Below are 19210 nucleotides of genomic sequence, written 5' to 3'. Positions count from 1 at the left end.
ACAGCTTGCAAGAGAGTATTTCTTATTATTGAGGTAGTTTGTTTAGTCTGCAAACATCTTCCACCTATTCACAACATGAATAGAATGGACAGTTGTGATGAGTTACATTTGGCCTGTTGTATTCTCTAAAATTCTCTAAATTCTCCAAAATTTAGAAACTATATCTATCTTCTTATCTATTTGTTGTATGTGGACCCTCTTCTGTCTGCACTTGATAACTGTTTGGAACATAAACAATATTTATTAATATTATTTATAATAAATCACTGATTAATTTTACAAAAGTAGCTCATTGCTGTTTATTAATGGTGAATTTAGGAAACTTAAAATGAAGTAGATTAAAATAATGCTGAATGATAAGGGAGTTGCCTTATGCATTTGAACATGATAGAAAAATTCAAAACTTTTTCTATCTGAACATAAAGCCCCAAATCTATTACAAAATTAGATGTATTTAAGATTGAATGTATGGGGATAACTGAAACTTTTTAAAAAACATAGAGATAAGTATTTATATGAAATGTGGAAGTGTTAAATGTTACACAGTTAACCAAAGTATGAGCCTCATGTCTGCTGCTAGCCAGATTTCGATTGATTTCACATTATATTTCATTACATGACAGTCTGTTCAGACTAACCTTGTGTTTATCACATTGATTTTTGAGTAAAGGATGCTACAAGTAACAAGTGATAAGGATTACATATTTCTTTAGAAATAACCACATAAAAATGTTGTAGCAATCAATTTGTATATGGTATCATAGCCATAAAGTATCAAATCTTTATGCATTTATAGGCACTGGGGGATTTTTTTATACAGTGAGACACTGAAATATTTTTTGTTAAGAAGAATTTTTCCTGCTGGAAACTTTATTGCAGTCTCCTTGCACTTCACAAATTCCTGAATATGAGTACACAAATAAAATGCAGAATAGACATCTCTCTTCTTGTCTGGGTTCCACAGAAGGAGTTCCCACACCACAGTAGCACTTCATAAAGCATGAAAGGCTGAATTTTCACTTGCTCAGCAGCAGCTCTACATGCCAAAATGAAAAACATCCTCACCCACTGCATAACTAGATGAAGGCTGCTCCAATGCAGAGTGCAAAGTCCTTTCAAAGTTGCAAGCCCTACACACTGTCTGCATCAAACCTCCAAGGGGAGGTGGGAAAGGAAGACACAAGCAGGAAACTTGGCTTTCCTCCTCTCCCCAGGCCCAGAGAGGGAAGCTGGCTTGGCTCAGGGCTGTAAGCTATACACTTCTGGATACATGCTTGGCATGAGAGAATCATCACTTTGCAGCTTTGCAGATTCCATTTCACGAATTACTGTTTTGTTTTCTGCATTCTCCAACCTTTTAATCTGTGCTCTGGTATTTCTTTCATATAGTTGGAATGTGTTTTCTTCTAAAAATTACACAGATATGGCCTGAGGGGGATAGAAAAATTATTCTGTGCTTTGACCTGCCCATTGCATCCAGAAGTCTTTCAATATCTTTCACTCTTGTATACATAGAGTAATGTAAAGCAAAATTATCTAAAAGAAATATATGACCAGCAGATCTATGCTCAGTGTAGAGGAGGCTGAAACAGTGTCACCTTTTTTTCTGCTTTCAAGAGGTTATTCTTTTGCTGAGACCTACTCATAGTGAGTGTAGATTTTTCTTCAGCCTGGGCTGGTTGGTGACAAAAGGCCCAGCTGAGCTCTGTGTTCCAGCAGGCTGATAAAAGGTGGCTCAGACCTGGGGGTTTGGTGAATGGTCCTGTCCATATGTGTGTGGGTTGACTCTGCTGGCTGCTGGTCAGGGCAGAAACCTCATTTTCCTGCTGCTCCTCAGGAGTTTAGCTGCATGTAAGCTTTATGCAGACAGAAATGGTAAAAGAGGATTGCTTGTTGGTCACAGTATAAGTTTTACAGGATGACTGGACCATGGGATACAATAGAACACATCCTAGGTTTGCATGTGTATTTCTACTTCAGACTTATTGCTTCCCAGCATATGGTTTACTATTTATTAGTGCAGGCTATTACCAGGCAATACTACTACAAAAAAGCTGCAGAAATTTCCCCAGAACATATTTACAACCGATTTTGTAATTCTGTGCTTTCTAATTCCCTAAACTCAACCTGAGACATTCCAAGAGTTAAATGTTATTGACAGACTGAGTAAAAAAATTGTAAGTTCTTCCCAAAAATACACACTAAGACTGCCAAAAACAGATGGTGTTTTCATTTAAGGCTCTGAAAAGTTATTATTAATTGCACATCACTGCCCTCTGTGGGTTGAACATAGAGAAAGGTCAGGCTGAGGTGAGGGGGCACCATTAAGGAAAACTTGACAGTAAAGGACATATTTTTACTCTGATTTTCAGCAGTGGGTCCTAATATTCCACTGGCACATCATGCTGAGTAATAAACACTCTGAGAAAAAGGCAGAATTACTTTTAAGAAGGCCACAACCTGTTTAGATCTGTAGGTCTATATGCCAAGTCCTATCAGAAAATTTGTGTTCAGAGGATTTTTATCTGTTTTCTGATGGTCTTAGGGGAACTCTTTTCTTAATGGTTTCATTCTATTGCAACTCAGAATTTTCTAATGCTTGTCTTCATCTGAAGGACAATCTAAAGTGTTTGCAGCCTCTCTTTTGAGCACTTCAAGAAGGAAGGTACACCACACTAGGCTCAATATCCTCATTAATTCACCTGGGGATAGTAAGAATAAAGGAGAGGAAGGATTTTTGTCTTAGAATTCCTTTTATTTTGTGACTGAGTTTAATATTTCTTCTATACATCAGAGACCACCATTATTCTCATAGCTGCATTTCTAGCAGAGTCAGAACAATATTAGGAACTGACTCCAAAGCATGCACAAGGAGTGTGTGATTTTTCCATTACAAGATGTTGCACAGAAACTTCCTGTGAATACACTTTCTCTCAGAGCAATACAGTAAGTATTCCAGATGCAATTATAAAGATTATTCTATGAGACAATCCTCCTACTTGCATCTGCAGTGAAACAGCAACAAAACACAGATTTTGTTCTTGATCTGTACCTCTCCTTCTGTTCATATTCCAAGCTGGGTTCAAAATATTTCCCTGGTTCATTCCCATCAGATATTTATTTCAGCAGAGCCACAGGAAATGAAGCAGAGCTTACCAAATGGATGGAGGCAATGAAAACATTTGTTCAATATTCCTGGACTCTTCAAACCAAATATACTTGAGGGCTTTTTAATCAGAGACAGAATATTTTAAAATGATTCATCAAGAAAACATTACATGTTTGTTATTAATATCTTAAAAATATTTTCCAGATTCACTGTATCAAAAGGCTCTCCTTTCCATAACACCTTTCAGACTTTTTAGAAAAGTAAAACTCATTTTACATACTTTTATAAAAGATTAGAAAAAAACCTCTGTTTTGAAAACAGTATCTTCCTGACAAGCTTTGATGATCCAGAATCTTTTAAACCTTATATATGTTATATAAAACACAGAAAAATTGTATGGAATGAGCATAATGTGACTTTAACTGTCACTGTTCTTTTCTCTGGTTATCCCTCTCTTTTACAAGAGTATTTCAGGAGGACAGTTTACTTTTCAGCCATTTATTCTTGCTTTAGAATGAAATGTATTTTCATGCTGTGCAAATAAAGTTAATTACTAAACCTGGTTTTAAGGAAGTTTCATTTTCCTTGGTGTAGTAACATTATCAAAGTCTTTTCATGGCTGACCAAGCAGTTTAAAAATGAAATATTTCACGACGAGCTGTGTTCTTTCTGTGCTTTCTCCTTTTCTCTGTAAGGAGTGGAGTGTAGTCTTGAGCTTTACATGCACATCAAAGAAACGGAAGGCAGTAGGAAGAAAAGTCACAGCTTTTCCTTATTTGTCCATGACTTAAAGACCTTGTCCACAAATCTGTAGTTCCCCAAGTCACAAAACAATTAATATCTTTGCTGGCACTTCTAATATAATCCATCTACTTATTTCATTGCTTGAGAGGGAGTCCTGTTTGGAGAAGGTTCTGAGAACATTACAGATTTGGGCTGATGCTATCTCAGCTGTGCAGTGCACAGAATATTGGCTTAATTTAAAGATCTCACTTCCTAGACTTGAGTCTCTCATAAGTAGCTTGAAACAAAAGTGCATTAAAACACAATAAAACTGAAGACTGATGCTGCATAACAAAATCTCTTAAAAAAAGATTATTGTGTCTCCTTTATCTGATACTCAAACTATGAGAGATTCTATTTTTTCATTTCTCACTGATTTTGTCTGAAAAATTCCTAAAACATTGTTTTACTTGAAAACAGTAAGTTAACCATACAGAGATTGATCTTATATTTCATTCAAGCAAACAGAAGCTCTACATGAGTTAAATGGTCAGGAGTATCAAATTATCAAACGTATTTAAATGAGTCAAGAAATGAGCTGAAGTCCAGATTTGTTCATCCAAGACTTAAAATTTAAGCCAACATTTTCTTTGTGATCCTCTTTGCTATTTTCTTTGTTTCTTCTTTTCCCTCTTCTATCTTTCCTTCACAGTGACATGCAGAAAAATGAGAGCAGGCAGTACGGCCGTGGAGATGTGAGCTATGGGCGAGCACGTGTGTCCTCTGGCACACCTGCCCATCACCAGTCTGACTCCAGTTCAGTACAAGCAGCTTGCTAAAATAGCTCAGCTACCTTGCTCTGGGGAAAGGCACACACTCGGCATTTCACGGGTAAGGGTGGTAAGTGCATGCAAACAAACCAAACAAATCATTTGTACATGTTTGTTGTTCATAATGTAGGAAAATCTGGGCACAGAAGTCGTTATTTATTACTCTGCCCTCAGCTAATGGTTTGAAATTTTGTTGTTCCTATTAAATAATTCTTGTGGTTAGTATTGCCGTTACATTTAGAAAATTGCTGCTAATTATCTGAACGTTGAAGTTCTGCATTAAGCATATAATTCCAAAATTATTAAGTCTTTCTAGAATAGCTCTGAGACAAATAGAAACAATTTCACTGTAGGAAAAGGTTTTAAACTCAAAATTTATCTTCCATCACTAAACTGAGGGATGTGGCAGGATGCACGCTATGGGATTCTGAATTTTTCAGCAAATTGAGGTAGCAGAAATGAAGAAATAACATCAAAAAAAGCAGAAAGGAGAACTGCAAAAATCTACAGAGTAACTCTTCCAAAAGGCAGGAATAAATTTGGAAAAAGTATGCAACAGGATGATTTTTACTTTTACTGATGAGCTTACTCAAGATCCAGTGATTTCAATGGAAATTCATGACTCTCAGCAATGAAAACTGTGCATTAAAAATCTCAAATTTTTCAGTGTTATATTATGGCAGGAACCAGGCATGCTATCTAGTGTGTCTCCATCTTCTATAAAAAACACTTTAAAAGGAAACATTAAGCTGATCAAATCACATGTTGCAGAAATTATTTTATCCAGGCAATATATGTACCTATGTACATCAACATGCATGAAAATTTGGCTCCACTTTTAAGGACAACTTCAAAAATTACACAAAAGATTGAATTTTCACAATGCATTATAGAAAGAAGGAAAACAGCACAATGAAAGAGTGATATTTCAGCTTTATAGCCTTTTTTTACAGTCTGTGTGTATTAGTCTCAGTAGGTTTTCATAATAAGAGTTAATGACAAAACCCATCCAGCCACCCCTTTAATTTCCTCCTTTGTGTAAAGTTTTGAGATGGTTTTCATTCTCTGAAATATCTTTTCCCCAATTTTCATTTCCTAAATTAACATTGCTGTAATAAAGGATGATGCATTTCAGCAAAAACACCCTGCACGTATTCTGATGAAAAAAACTAGATAAATAAAAGTGTATCACAGATAAAATTCCTTTTTTAACAACTGACTGGTTAGGTTTGGAATTCTGGAATCTGTGTGAATTGCTCCAGAGCATAAAAAGGCATCAACACCTCACCCTGCCATGGGTGCCAACACTTGCAATATTTCTAGGAGTAAAATTCTGAAATAACAAGACTCTTCATTTTTAATTGCTCTAAATGCTGAGTTGAGAAAAGTCAGTTTAAAAGATGCTTTGGTAAAAAGTAATTGGTAATTCACCTGGAGACAGCAGTTTGTTTCAAGCAGGTACACACTGCAAGGAATGACAATTAAATTGCTCGTTAAAAAAAGATAAAGTTATACTTTAAACCCGCTTATTTTGGAAATCTATAATGGGAAGGCAAGAATAATGTATATTTTTTCTTTATATTATTCTTAGTATTTCACTTTCTTATAACTTTGATTTATCATGTCACCACTATTAAATCTAATAGCTGTCATTATAGCCAGCTTTCATTTATAAACAAGAAAACTTTTCTGATATTTGTATCACTTTACATTCCCATGATAGTATTTTCATCAAATACACCTTTATGTGCTTAGGCTCCTAAAAATATATATCTTCATTTCATATGTTATCCTTACCACTTGGAAGAGAGAAATAAAACAACTCACTGAAAAAAAAGGGGATTCCTTAGATACTTTGTACTACTTCATCCTCTCCTCATTTCCTAGCCCTCCCAGGGCTTCTGTCTCCTCAAACGCATATATTTTTTCTTCATTTCCTGTCATAATCCACCTTTGTTTGATTTGGGGCTTTAGGTAGCTTAGAGGATACGATTTTGATTGCTTGGATTAATTTTTTTTACTTCAGTTCTGTTGCTAAGGCTAAGTAACAATAATCATCAAAACCACTTTATAAGACCATTAGCATTTCAAGCAACTTAGTTCTGTTTTTTTCTCAAACCTTGTTACACCTTTGTTTTAACCACATTTTACAGCTCTCTTTGGAATATTCCCATCTCAGACTTGAGGCAACTGCAATTTTTTGGAGAAGCAAAGTTTGAAAGAGAAATAACTACTGTTACAAAAATTCCAAGATTCTGGACAACTGTTCCAACCCTCCATAGAGCCAAACAAGGACAGTGTGCTAAAGGCTGTGCAATGATAGATCCCATGGACTAAAAAATAAAAGTAACCCTCTTACCTCTATGCACTACCTAAACAAATGCAGAGCATGCAGAGCATACAGAGCAATAGATGTAATAGAAAAGTTTATGAATCAAGATCATAAAAAGTTGTTTTCAGACATGAGGCAATCTAAAATCTCTCATGTTTTTCCTCCTATAGGGAGTACTTTGAATACCATACTGAAAGATGGGAGGCAAAATCAGTTATTAAATTTCAATGCTTTTTATGCATCTTTTCCCTTTCCTTTTTTTATCTTTTTTTTCCCCTATTATTTTTTTTCCTTTGTCAGTTTGGGTATGGACTGAGGGAAGGAATACAAACTTTCTTTCCAGCTAGGAGGTGCATACCCACAATAACTGTAGAACCAGTGGTGACATCCATGAGGTGATGCCTCAGGGCACCCACCAGGAAGGACATGGCAAGGGCCAGCCCCCGGAGTGGCTGGGAAAGTCTGTGCCTACAAACACCTCAGGGAAACTGGGACATGGGTAAAACTCACACCAGACACTGCCAGGGAGGGCTTGTCCAGGATGCCTTTTGGAGAAAAAGGATGGTGAAGGACCTTTCCTTTCATGTGTTATGGATCCAAACAGCATTTCAGTGATGCAGTGTGCAGGTAGAAGCTGTGCTGGCAGGACAGCTTTTCTCCTCTGGCACTCTGACCAATACTTGCTAAGGTCAGCAGCATCCTATTCACAGTGTCACAGTCTTTACAAGATCAGTTTCACAAAGTGGGAATTATGGAATCAGCCTGTGTGGAAGTCCACTCAGCTCTTCAAAATGTGAAGTTTTGTGCATGAAGAATTAAAGAATTATCACTGCCTTGTAAAATAAAAGCCCCAAGACAAACCCAATCCAGCTGAGCAAAGCATCTAGAATATTCCAGAGATTTTGTTTTAGACAATATTTCAATTTGGCAATTCACCTCTATTAACATTTTGATTCTCTGTATAATACTGAGTGGAAGGAAAACATATCTTTACAGCAATTCTGGTGAGAGAAAAATAAAATAGTTTGAAGAATAAAGGAAAAATAAGTACATATCTCTGATGTATATTTAGGAAAAGTAAGTTCTTTCACACAGGACAAGATAATTAAAAGATTAGTAATAATTATTATGGCTGGCAATAGTAATTCTTAATTCTTGTACACTGCCATTAAAACTTTTACGGTTTTAATAAATATTTAATCTGTCTCTTCTTCAAAGTGACAAATCTGCAGGACAAGGATTGACATGAATATTCCCTATTAATCATCAAAGTTCATCATATGCTTTTTCAGATGTATGAGAGAGTGATTAATGTCAGTCAGGTGTCATTCCTACTTTGATGCAGTGGGATGTTCTCTGGGACATAACTGTATTTCTTTGTGACATCTATCATACAGCCTATTTGTATTCTTTTGGAATATTCTTTTCAATTCAATTGTAGCTTTTGGGCTTGCAGAAATATAGAACAAATCCTCTGGGATATTAGATGAACTGGACAACCTCAGGGGACTCAAAACACTGAGGCTGAAAAGATAGTAAGCTCTTTATATAGTCAAAGCTCAATTAAGTATTTTAAGCTTCACTGAACTGATCCTGGACAAATAAGACATCTTAAGGGAAATGTTGAAGTCCTGTCTCTATAGTATCTAACAGATATGACTATTTATTTCTTAGAGAATGACATGGAACCAAATATTTGATTTAATTTTTTAATCTGCAGTTATGGAATATATTCTCTACAAACTGAGCATTCTTATAATTGGCAGATATTCCTATAATAAAGCACTTCTCTATCCAATGGCCACTGCCTAGTATGTTGAAGGACATATGAAGTTATAAATATGTAAATATACAGAGTGTGGTAGGGATGTACAAGACAAAAATTTGCAGATAGAGTCACAAGACCTTGCTGTTTGCATTGCCAGCATAGATACTAAAAATTTGCATAACTATGTGACAACATTTACTGAAATATTCCAAATTCAAATATTTATCTAGTGACATTCCTGATGGTGCCCAATACTCCTTCTGAAAGCTACTGTATATAGTTACAAGACTACAGGAAGCTGTAGGGAAAGTAACAACCACCTTTCCTCTTACAGATGCTTGCTCTACAATGACACAAGTCACACTTAAGATTCCGTTTGACATGGGGAGTAAAATCCCACCATGGACAAAGAGAGGCCAAAGTGACTGCAGCAGTGGCTGCTCTGGGGGCACCTGTGACTTTAAGTAACAGGAATCCCACCCAGACTGGGACAAATTGCATTTTAACTGCAAGTGCTGTGACCTTAACATATTTCTTAGGAAAAATATCTCCCTGCTGGAGAAAGTACACAGATCTCCTTCTAAGATGCCTTTCCTGTGGTAACAGACGTAATTTTCCAGAGAAAGGCAAAATGACTGATCTAAAAACAAACATGGGAACACATGTCAACCACATTTAAATATATAAAAGAGAATTTGAAATACCTATCAACCTGTCAGACAAATAGAAATAAAACTAAGGTAGAACAGGAAATTCAGTGGCACTTTTTTCTCTGGTTGTTGTTGTTGTTTTCAATTAAAATCCCTAGGAGATCCTTTCATTTTTTTTCCCCAGTGCAGTAACTACTACATTACCCACTTCTGGTTTATAGTTTCAGTAGCTGTGATAACCTCAATTCTCTGGTTTCAATTCTTCACTTTTTCCTTAGATCTTGCAGACAGTGCAGAAGTTTTGTCTGCGTTTTCTAAATGGATTTATTCCCTGCAGCAAATAGGCACAGAGCTAATTATCAGAAGAGTATAAACCTTTTAGTGTGAACTGAGGTAATGTTGCAACATTAAAAAAGGCAAATCAAAGAAAAATATAGCCACTAAGTGAGAAAATAACCAAAAATAAGAAAACTCCAAGGCATTTGTGGAAGAAAGTATCTTCCCTACTACTTCTACAGCAAAAATTCAATCTCATCACGTCAGCTAGAAAAGAAATATTAAAAGATGATGCTTAAGAAATTTCCACAGCAATGGCATGCTCTGCGTAAATCTGTAGCAGTTAGATTGGCATACTCAGAAAACTAAATGGTATGCTTTAAGGTAATTTATATAGTTTACCATCATGTTTCTACTTTGGTCCTGCCCCATGGTCATCTTTTTTTTCTCATATGACCACATTTTATGTAGATAATATTTATAAAATTATTCCAATTTTCAACAACATACGGAGAAAATTCTCTTGTCAAACTCTTTAACATTGTTTTTTTTTCTAGACAGGTGGTCTCTTTAAAAGAATCTTTCTACACCATTATTGTCGAAAGATTTCAGCTCTAACCTGAATAAACACTTCATTTCTCTGCACAACAAATCTTGGTACAACTTAGAAGGAGGGGGCTGCAATTTTTTTAGAGATTAAATTCCAGAGATGCTGACTTTAACAGATTGTACTTTTAAGTATGAAAAAGTCCAAGATTAATTAATGTGCAGCTAGTGAGTCAGGGGAAGATTTTCATTAGTGCTTAATTCCTTTCCTCAGCCCACTTACTCCTAAAACAGCTAGATGAGGAAAAGAAAAAAAGTAGAACTCTCATTCTTTTAGCGGCTCTTGAAGAATAGAGCTGGTGCATAAAGTGTTAAAGAGATGGAAATCAACTTAAATAATTTTTGACTGTTAATAAGCTTTTTGATAACATACTCCTTCTGAACTCCCATTGAGAACAATTCTGAACTGAGTCACACTGTCAAAATGCACAGATTAATGTTGTGCACTGCAGAATCCTTCACATCTAATGATATTTCCATGTCATAAATAACAAGAGTTTTCTAGTGTTCGCTGATCAATGAAATGAATTAGATGCCTCATGTATCAAAATTTAAATAGTAGCTCTTCTGGATCACATTGGAAATTCTTATTTAAAGAAGTTTTTCTTCCATCCAGATCAAACTAAATTAAAGCGGAAAACAGTAATATTCTATTGTGCTATTCAGTGGAAAGTGTGGAAGGCAACAGTGAGGTGCTGAAGGGAAGACCAAATAACATCTAAATATAGGCTGAAGATTTTATAGGCATGAATGGCAGAGTGGCTTTGTCATTCTGTCACTTCAAAGAAGAAGCACTTTATTCAGACGCCTAAATGAGATGGTATAAATGTACAGAAAACAAGTGCAAGCAAAGTATTTAAAAGCTGCAAGATGCTTCACATCTGTGCCTTGATTTATTGATTCAGTCAAATATAGATTGAGTGCCTGGTCCATTGTGATTTCAAACAACAAAACACAGTTTCCAATAAACTGAGAGGTTCAGTACATAAAATAAAAGTTATACAATTGCATTAGCCTAATTTTCCACTGTGGTTTCATATGACCTTTCCACGACCTCTGCTCTTCACTCATTTTAGTGAAAGAGAAATTGACATCCATAAAACTGGATACCAAAAAATAATTTAAATTATTAATAATAAAACTGCAGTTGTGGTATAAAACCTTATCCTATCATTATAATAAGAAAGGTCTGGTGACATCTAACGGTTTAGAGAAAAGAGATAATTTTGAAAGGAAATAAAAATAAGGTTACTTACACTTCTTGTTCACCACACATTGTTTTCCTATTCTGTGTTAGAATTAAAACAAATTTAAAGTACATCACTGTATTTTTATTCAGTGACTGCTATCCAACAAACAAGTATGCTTTCCATTATAAGAATTTTTTTTCTCTTGTATGAATTTGAAAATTAAGCAAAAAAGTTGGGCTTGTATTTTTCATTTAGAGTGAAAATCTGAAAAACATCCACATCCTGTTTTGATAGATACAGTCTCAAAGGTTTTGGGATTTTTGTTTGTTTAGTAGTTTGTGGGTTTTGGTGGTATACTCACTCTCTTTAGAAAACAAGACCCCAATTGTGCTAAGAAAATGCTCATATTTTGATTACATCCAGCTATTCCTGGTTCACATTACAGCCCAACATTACAGCTAAATGTTAAACAATTCTCTTTACATTTTAGTTCCATAAGATCCATAGTTATAGTAAAGATTCATTTATTAAAAAGAAACAAACAAACAAACCCACAAACCTTCCATATCATGTAATCACCTGGAGCTAAAGAAAAATTAGGATCACAGATAGATTAAGTCTCTCTTCTAACCTGGTATATGGGAGCTAAGAAATGCAATTTTTAGTGTTCATCATCTTTTAGTGCTTCTGCTAAAGGCAAAATCAAATATACCACAGTTACATCCACATATTCCAGACTTAATGCAAATGATCTGTAACTCCTGATTTTAGTGGTATTACTGTGTCATCTCTCATGTCTTCGTTAATTTAAACAGAAAACCAGGTTAACATGGTTTCTTCAGTTTTGACAGTAGTTTAAAATTCCTTATTTGAGCTCCCTGATCTTTTATAATTTTGCAGGTATGGCCTGGCAAACCTTGCAGAAACAAGTTACAAAAGAATGAGGAGCATTGGGAAGTGCTGAGGGAAGCTGGAATCCTGAGGTGTGTGACAGAAGAGAAAGACCTATGGGAGGAATCTGAGTCTACAAAGATGAAAAACTGCTATGAATGGGCCATGGGGTTTCCATGAGTGGGCAGGAAATTAATCTCTGAGCTGCAGTGACCCTTTCACCAGCAAGCACCATGAAGTTACTGAGTTATGGAAGGTTTTGTTTGCATAGTAAGATGTTGTGAAGAAACTGGTGTCTCTCAAACTCCCACTGCACTGACACTGTAATTCTCTGCTGCAAATAATGCCTGCTCTCTCCAATGCTCTCGGATGTTTGTGCGTGCAATGATGAGACAATTCTACTTAATACTATGAGGCCAACCTACAAACAAATACACTTAGAGATTATTACAGTCATAAATATGTGTACCAAAAGATTCCTAGTGTGACTCTCACAGGAAATTACCAGAATCAGATCCTCCCATCTTTGTGACATAAATTATGGCAAATACAGAAACACAGCTGGTTTGGGGTGGTTTTGAGGGTTTTTGGTTTTTTGTTTGTTTGTTTCAGGTTTGGGATTTTGGGTTGGGTGTTTTCTTTTTTCTTTTGTTGGTTTGGTTTGGTTTTTCTTCCTGAAGTTAATGAAGATTCAAAGCTGAAGGCCAGAAACTGAAAAAAAATCTGCAAGCATAAAAATTAGACTCTTATGTTAAGAACCCTTATTGATTAATCAAGTAATTTTAAGCACACTACAACTTGATACTGCAAACCTGAAAAAGATCAAGGACTATCTTGATTTTCATGACACTAAAACTGATATTTGAATTAAAAAGAAAGGTTGCATTAAAGGAATACAAAACCTGTAACAGATTAATGTTCTGCACCATGAACACTAGTGTTACATCTGATCTTGCTGAAGTTTCACAGTATAACATCTGCTCAGTTCAATATTTATTTGAAAAAAAAGTAAGACACTTTTCTTGGTGGAAGACCAAAGGGATTTGGAGTGTACAAGAGAATGAGAAAGAAAAAAGGAAAAAAGAAATATGTTCTACCTTTTCTGAGGTCAAATGGAACTCTTAGAAATGTTCAGTCTTTTTCTTAGAACATTTCTTAGGCATTTGAGAAGTTTTTTCTAAGTGGAGTTGTTGATCAGGAAAACTAGGTATTGTCTTAGGATTTTAAATCTGATCAATGCTTTATGCTTTATTAAAGGTATCAGCAGGCACAAGGTTACATCTTGCATTATTTATTATCTCAAAAAAAGGTTAATTAAATTCCTGAATTCTTTAGAAGAAGAGGTGTAGGAGAATGCTCAAAGCCCAAGGCTATACCTCAGAGGCTATTGTTCAGACAAAAGTCCTATGGCAGTTGTTATTAAAACATCTGATTTTGATGTCTGTTGCTGCAGTAAAAATCATTAAACAGCAGCTCTGTGATCCTTCAAAGAACTCAGCCCTGAGACCCATTTAAATCACAACTTTCACTGTTGAATGTGTGCCCTGAAAAGTGTTAGAAAAGAGCAAAATATGTCTGACCAGCAAAGATCCCAGAGTCACCTCAAAGTCTCATATGCTAAAAGGCAGCAAGGTGATAGCAGCACTGTGTGAGGTTATAAGATGACAAATCAATAAAGTCACTCACTCCCAGAGGTCTCTGACTGAGGGAATGGGTTCAGTGAAACACAGGGGGCTGTGCAGTCTGGAGGAGACAGAAACTGCATTTGTCATCTATGCCACACTTTGCTGTTTGGGGTAGGAATTAGGAGAGTGGTACTAGCTCTGAGACACATGGCTTGTGATTCCAGGTGGAATGTGCAGGATATTGCTGAGTTGCTTCAATGACTCTGTGCATCACTGTCTAAATCTGTCAGACTGCCTGGTTGTATAACCAGGCACTGCCCTGCATGACAGACATGCCCTAGTCACACTTATCCTGTACCCTTCATCACCCTCACCTCCCAGGTGAGGAAAAAGCCAAGTTCTCAAAGAATTGAAAAAAAAAATCCTAATAATTCACATTTGAACAATTTTCCTTACATGTCCATCTAGAAAAACAATGATTGTAGGTTACAAATCCTCTGATAAACCTTGTCTTCACAAGAAAGATGCCAAAATACAAGGGTGATCCTTTAACTCTTTAAAATCCTGTTTTCCTTCAAAGGATGGTCAAATATAATATTATCTCTCACCTACTCTATGGAATGCATGTTGACATCTGGTTGAAGTATAGGAATAAAATGAATTATATTCTTCCAGTAACTGACAATAAGAAGATTGAAATAACTTCCTAATGTACTCATCTTGGAAAGTAAAACACACTGAATTGTATCTGCATTTACCTACAGTTGTGCATATGTGTTTGTACCTTCTATGTAAACTCTTTTTTAAAAATTATGCTTTCAATGAAAACTGATTTTTTTTCTATTTAATCAGTCTCTCATTCTCAATTTGCTTGGAAATATGCTTATGTCATTGTGTCAAAATCAGACCTAAAACAACACTGTTTGAAACAATGTCTAAAAAGATGAAATGTGCTGTTTGAGATTCAGAAAATAAAAATAAAAATTGTTGTTGCCCTAAGAAGCAAAAATACCATAAAAGTTACTCTTGAAGAGTAATACTGTGTTTAACAGTATCTCCACTGACATCCTTCAGAGCTCTTGGGATTATTATTCTTTTACTCTCACTCATGAGTCAGATGACTTTTTTTTAACTCAAATACAAGTTTTAATAACAGTTCATAGCTCAGTAATGGGAGTAAACAGTTTAAAACTGTGTGCTTCTGAGAGTTGTAAATACTCATTAAATAAAGGCCATTACCACTATGCTGCTATGTGGAACTAAATACTAGGAAACTTTACTCTTTGCTATTAGTTTTAAAGATTTTTGCTAATAACTTAATTTTGTCCACAAAATAAACCTTATGTCTACGTTTATTAAATCTACAGAAAATCTACTTTTTTTTTTTTTTTTTTTTTTTTTGGATCATGATTTGAAGTTCAGCAAAGTCTTAAGTAAAACATTCAAGGAAATCTTTGAAAACTTGATTTTTTTCCTCTAGTTACATGGAGGTCAGATAATCTGCTTTGAGGCCACCTGAATCCAGTGCAATCTCTAACTTCTACGTTAATGTGAGTGGTTGATTGTTTTTCATGCAGTCAGTGAGAAGAATCATTGTAGAAATACACATTCTATTTTATGCTGTGAGGTAGAATAAGCAGTTTCCTTAAGCCTTACTCTTGAGTGACTTCCCATAGAAGTAGGGTCAATTATATTGATTTGTGAAAATGTCACTTTAAGCCACTTGATCCTACAAATACAAATACAAATGTCCAGAATAAACCAGCTGGAATCTGCAGAATCTCTGCTGCAGATTTTCATGTCCACAGCCCAAATCTCTGTTTCAAATCTTTGAAGAAAACTTCCCTTAACTGTGCTAGATCCTAAATTACCTTTTTGGATTAAAATGTCTACATGAAAAAGCAATTAACATTGATACCATAAAAATTATTTTCAAAAAATTATCCTTTTTTGCTGATTTCCTTCTGTAATACCTAGGACTTGCTTCTTGGCAGGGACAGCTTAAGCGGCAGCAAAAAGCTTATTTTAGATCAGGAGAATAATGAAATGTGTTTTCCCTTTCACCTAATAATTCTTGCTCGCCTCCCTGTAAGCATGTTTAAAAATACACAGTTTCTTCTGACTCATAAAATAAACTGACTGCTGATGCAGTGCCCCACCATCAACACTAACACAGGCACAGTGAACATGCTGCACTTGATCTTTGTAATATCTCCTACAATGGGTGGCAATCTCTCACAACTGCCACAGCCAAGACTGGAATGCCTCAAAATCTCACTGGAAAACGTTTTGATTAGTTATATCCAGATCTCCTTGGGGAATATTTTGCTTGCTTTTGGACTACTATAAAAAACTTCGTAATTTGAATTTAGATGCGTGGTGAGTTGGATATTTCAGTCATCATAAATAGCTGCACTGTCAATATCTTTTGTTTACCTAAATTGAAGAATATATGCTTACAGCTAGTTCAACAGCCCATCACTTTCACTGGATTATTATTATTCCATATGCAGATGATTTTCTTTAAAGAATATGTAGTACAATTTCAAGAGAAAAAAATCAAAACAGCAAATTCAGAGAAATCCCATTAGGAAAATATATTGATTTTCTGCAGCTGCAAACTTTAACATAAATAAGTTTGTGCTTGCCTATAGTACCCTTTTATGATCTTTTAGTTTTATTCCTAGTTGTTCTTTATCTCACAATCTGAGATACCACTTTAGCAGTATGATAGATAATATTCTTAGACTTCCTTAAAGTGGACAAGCAATGCATATATTAAGAAAAGACACTGATGCATATCATGAACTATGATTTTTCTAAAAATGGCTTTTTACTTTTGATTACCATTTTTGTTCCACTGTGATAATTCTGGAAGATGACAACTTTTTCCCTCATCGTGCCTCTATAAAATATTTCCTCATTGTCGTTGTAATTGCTCATCCATTGTATATACAGTCTTCACTCTCAGTTAAACTTTCAATGGATGGAACAACCTCGGCCAGAGACAGTTTGCTAAGTTTTTAAACTTGAGATGGTAATTACATTCCCAGATCATCACCTTGTCTTTTATTTTCAGCTAGTCACTACCTAGAGATCTGATTTCGCTGGCATTAACTTTACTTTAAATCAAGGGATACTCAATCTAGATGAAAATATCTAGATACTGCAGTTTGAACCAGCAGGAGAAGCTTCAGTATGACTTCCCATGGTTATGTGTGATTAGATTTTTATTTAATTAGATGTTATTCTTACAGACACTGCTAAATAGAAACTCCAATTAAAATATGGACTTATGGGTCCTTGTAAGCAGCATGACAGGTGAAGTTGAGTTGATCTGCAAAAAATCTCAGGTACAATAATGAGAATAATTTTCCTATCTCCTAGTAGAGTTCTTGCTTTCATTAAAAGAAAAAAAACCCTGAATAAGTCATGACTCAAATGTCTTCTATTCACATTGCCTTTAAAAATATCTTTAAACTCCCTGGAGCTGGAGGCTTAAAATAACATAAAAATAATGTCTGGAAAGTTTAATAAGATAATAAAATAAGGTGAAAATAAGAAGAGGGCAATGTCTCAGGGGAATAAGAATAAAACAAAGAGAAAACATAAAGAATATTTCCAAAACCTAGAAAAAAAATTTATTGTCTTATAGAAAATTCCGTAAAAGTCATATATTTGAATCTTAGAGCAGTAAGAAATAATCTCTACAGGCTATTATGATAGGGATAACTACCTAGTAAACCTCTGCTCAGGTTAATATGGAAAAAAATTTAAAAATTCTGAGGGTGGAAAAATAATCGCTGGACACAATCAACAGAAACGCAAACACTATCTGCAAACCACTCTCACATGCCTGATGCTGCTAGTAGTTATTTTCTCCCAAAATTAGTTTACAAGTCAGCTTATAACTAAAATTAAACAATCCTAAAAGGCTCCTAATTACAATATTTGGTTACTCCAAGTTACAAAGTGCAGTAATGAAATAATAACATAATTGGACTTTTGAGTTAAGATTTTTTGCATTCATTTTATGCAGTGGAATCTATTTTATGCAATGGGATCTATTTTTGTTTTAATTTTTTAATACATTAACAACTGAATGTTCTTTGCAAACAACAATTTCTATTTTTCTTTAATCTACTTGCCTCCTTTACAAATTTGAGCCTTTCTGGGAAAAAGAGCTGTATAAAACATCTCAATTACTATACAATTACTTGTTGAGTGGTCTGTTGTTATTTGTGTTTCGAATAATTAATGAAAAAAATCTCCTGTTGCCTGTCAAAGGGCATCGTTTTTATATTTCAGGCAGTCATATCCTAGGTTGTATCTCTAAACAATAAAACCTATTAAGTTCTTTTATCTTTCAGGCTTTTAAATTATTTTTTATACTATCCAAAATATTAGAGAAATAATTTTTAGTAATTTGTTATCAAGGAAAAATATAATCTATCATTTAAGTCAGACAACATATGCATTGGAAATAAAACAGACACTTTAACATAGTTCACTAAGACATTATTAGAGTTATTGTAGGAAAGGAAGTTAACAGACATATGGCAAATAAATTGCACCATGATTTATACTTGAATAACTGGAAGAGATGCACACATACAAGTAAGCACAAACACTCACATTTTCTTTTGCAAAGGTTTCTAGTATGTCTAGAAGTGATACATTTGGTCACTGTGTCTGAACTGCATTGGTTATTAAGATCTAATAAAGAATTAATTTCTAGTCTGAACCATATTATGATTTAAAAATATTTCTACTAGCAGTGCATACTTTTTAATGAACAGCAAAGGAATAAATAGCCAATTTTTTACAAATGTCTCAGTTTTCACTTGTAAATTAATAACTAGATATTCTTTTGAAATAATTTTGGGTCATCTCACATTTAGTGAAGAAAAAAATTCTAAATAAAATTGAATGTGTACTCGATGGTCATTTATATAAAAATATAAATTATTTAATGCAGTAATATTTTTGCATTTTATTCTCATTTTGTACATGTTGGTAATTTTTTTTGTGTGATCCCATCAGAAAAGGGCTGTAGACTGATAAACACCAATAGGGATGTCAGCAAAATGTGAAAATAGCCTCAAGTGGAGAAAATCAGAGAAAAAGGTACTATATATGAGGAGGGGAAAATAAAAAAAAAAAATTAAAAGGTTTTCTGTTTCTTTTCAGTGAAGCTTCTCTTGGAAGAG

The 19210-nt window shown here is 34.8% G+C and overlaps 1 protein-coding gene across 1 annotated transcript in view; it reads right to left on the bottom strand.

The window, feature by feature from the left end:
* The window catches only part of MALRD1 (MAM and LDL receptor class A domain containing 1), a 230822-nt gene that overhangs the window by 97209 nt on the left and 114403 nt on the right, over positions 1-19210 (bottom strand). The gene's annotated exons all lie outside the window — the stretch shown is intronic.

Source organism: Prinia subflava, chromosome 1 (assembly GCF_021018805.1).
Source record: "Prinia subflava isolate CZ2003 ecotype Zambia chromosome 1, Cam_Psub_1.2, whole genome shotgun sequence".
NCBI lineage: Eukaryota > Metazoa > Chordata > Aves > Passeriformes > Cisticolidae > Prinia > Prinia subflava.
Note: the sequence above shows the minus strand (reverse complement) of the source record. Positions and strands in the feature narration are given on the sequence as shown.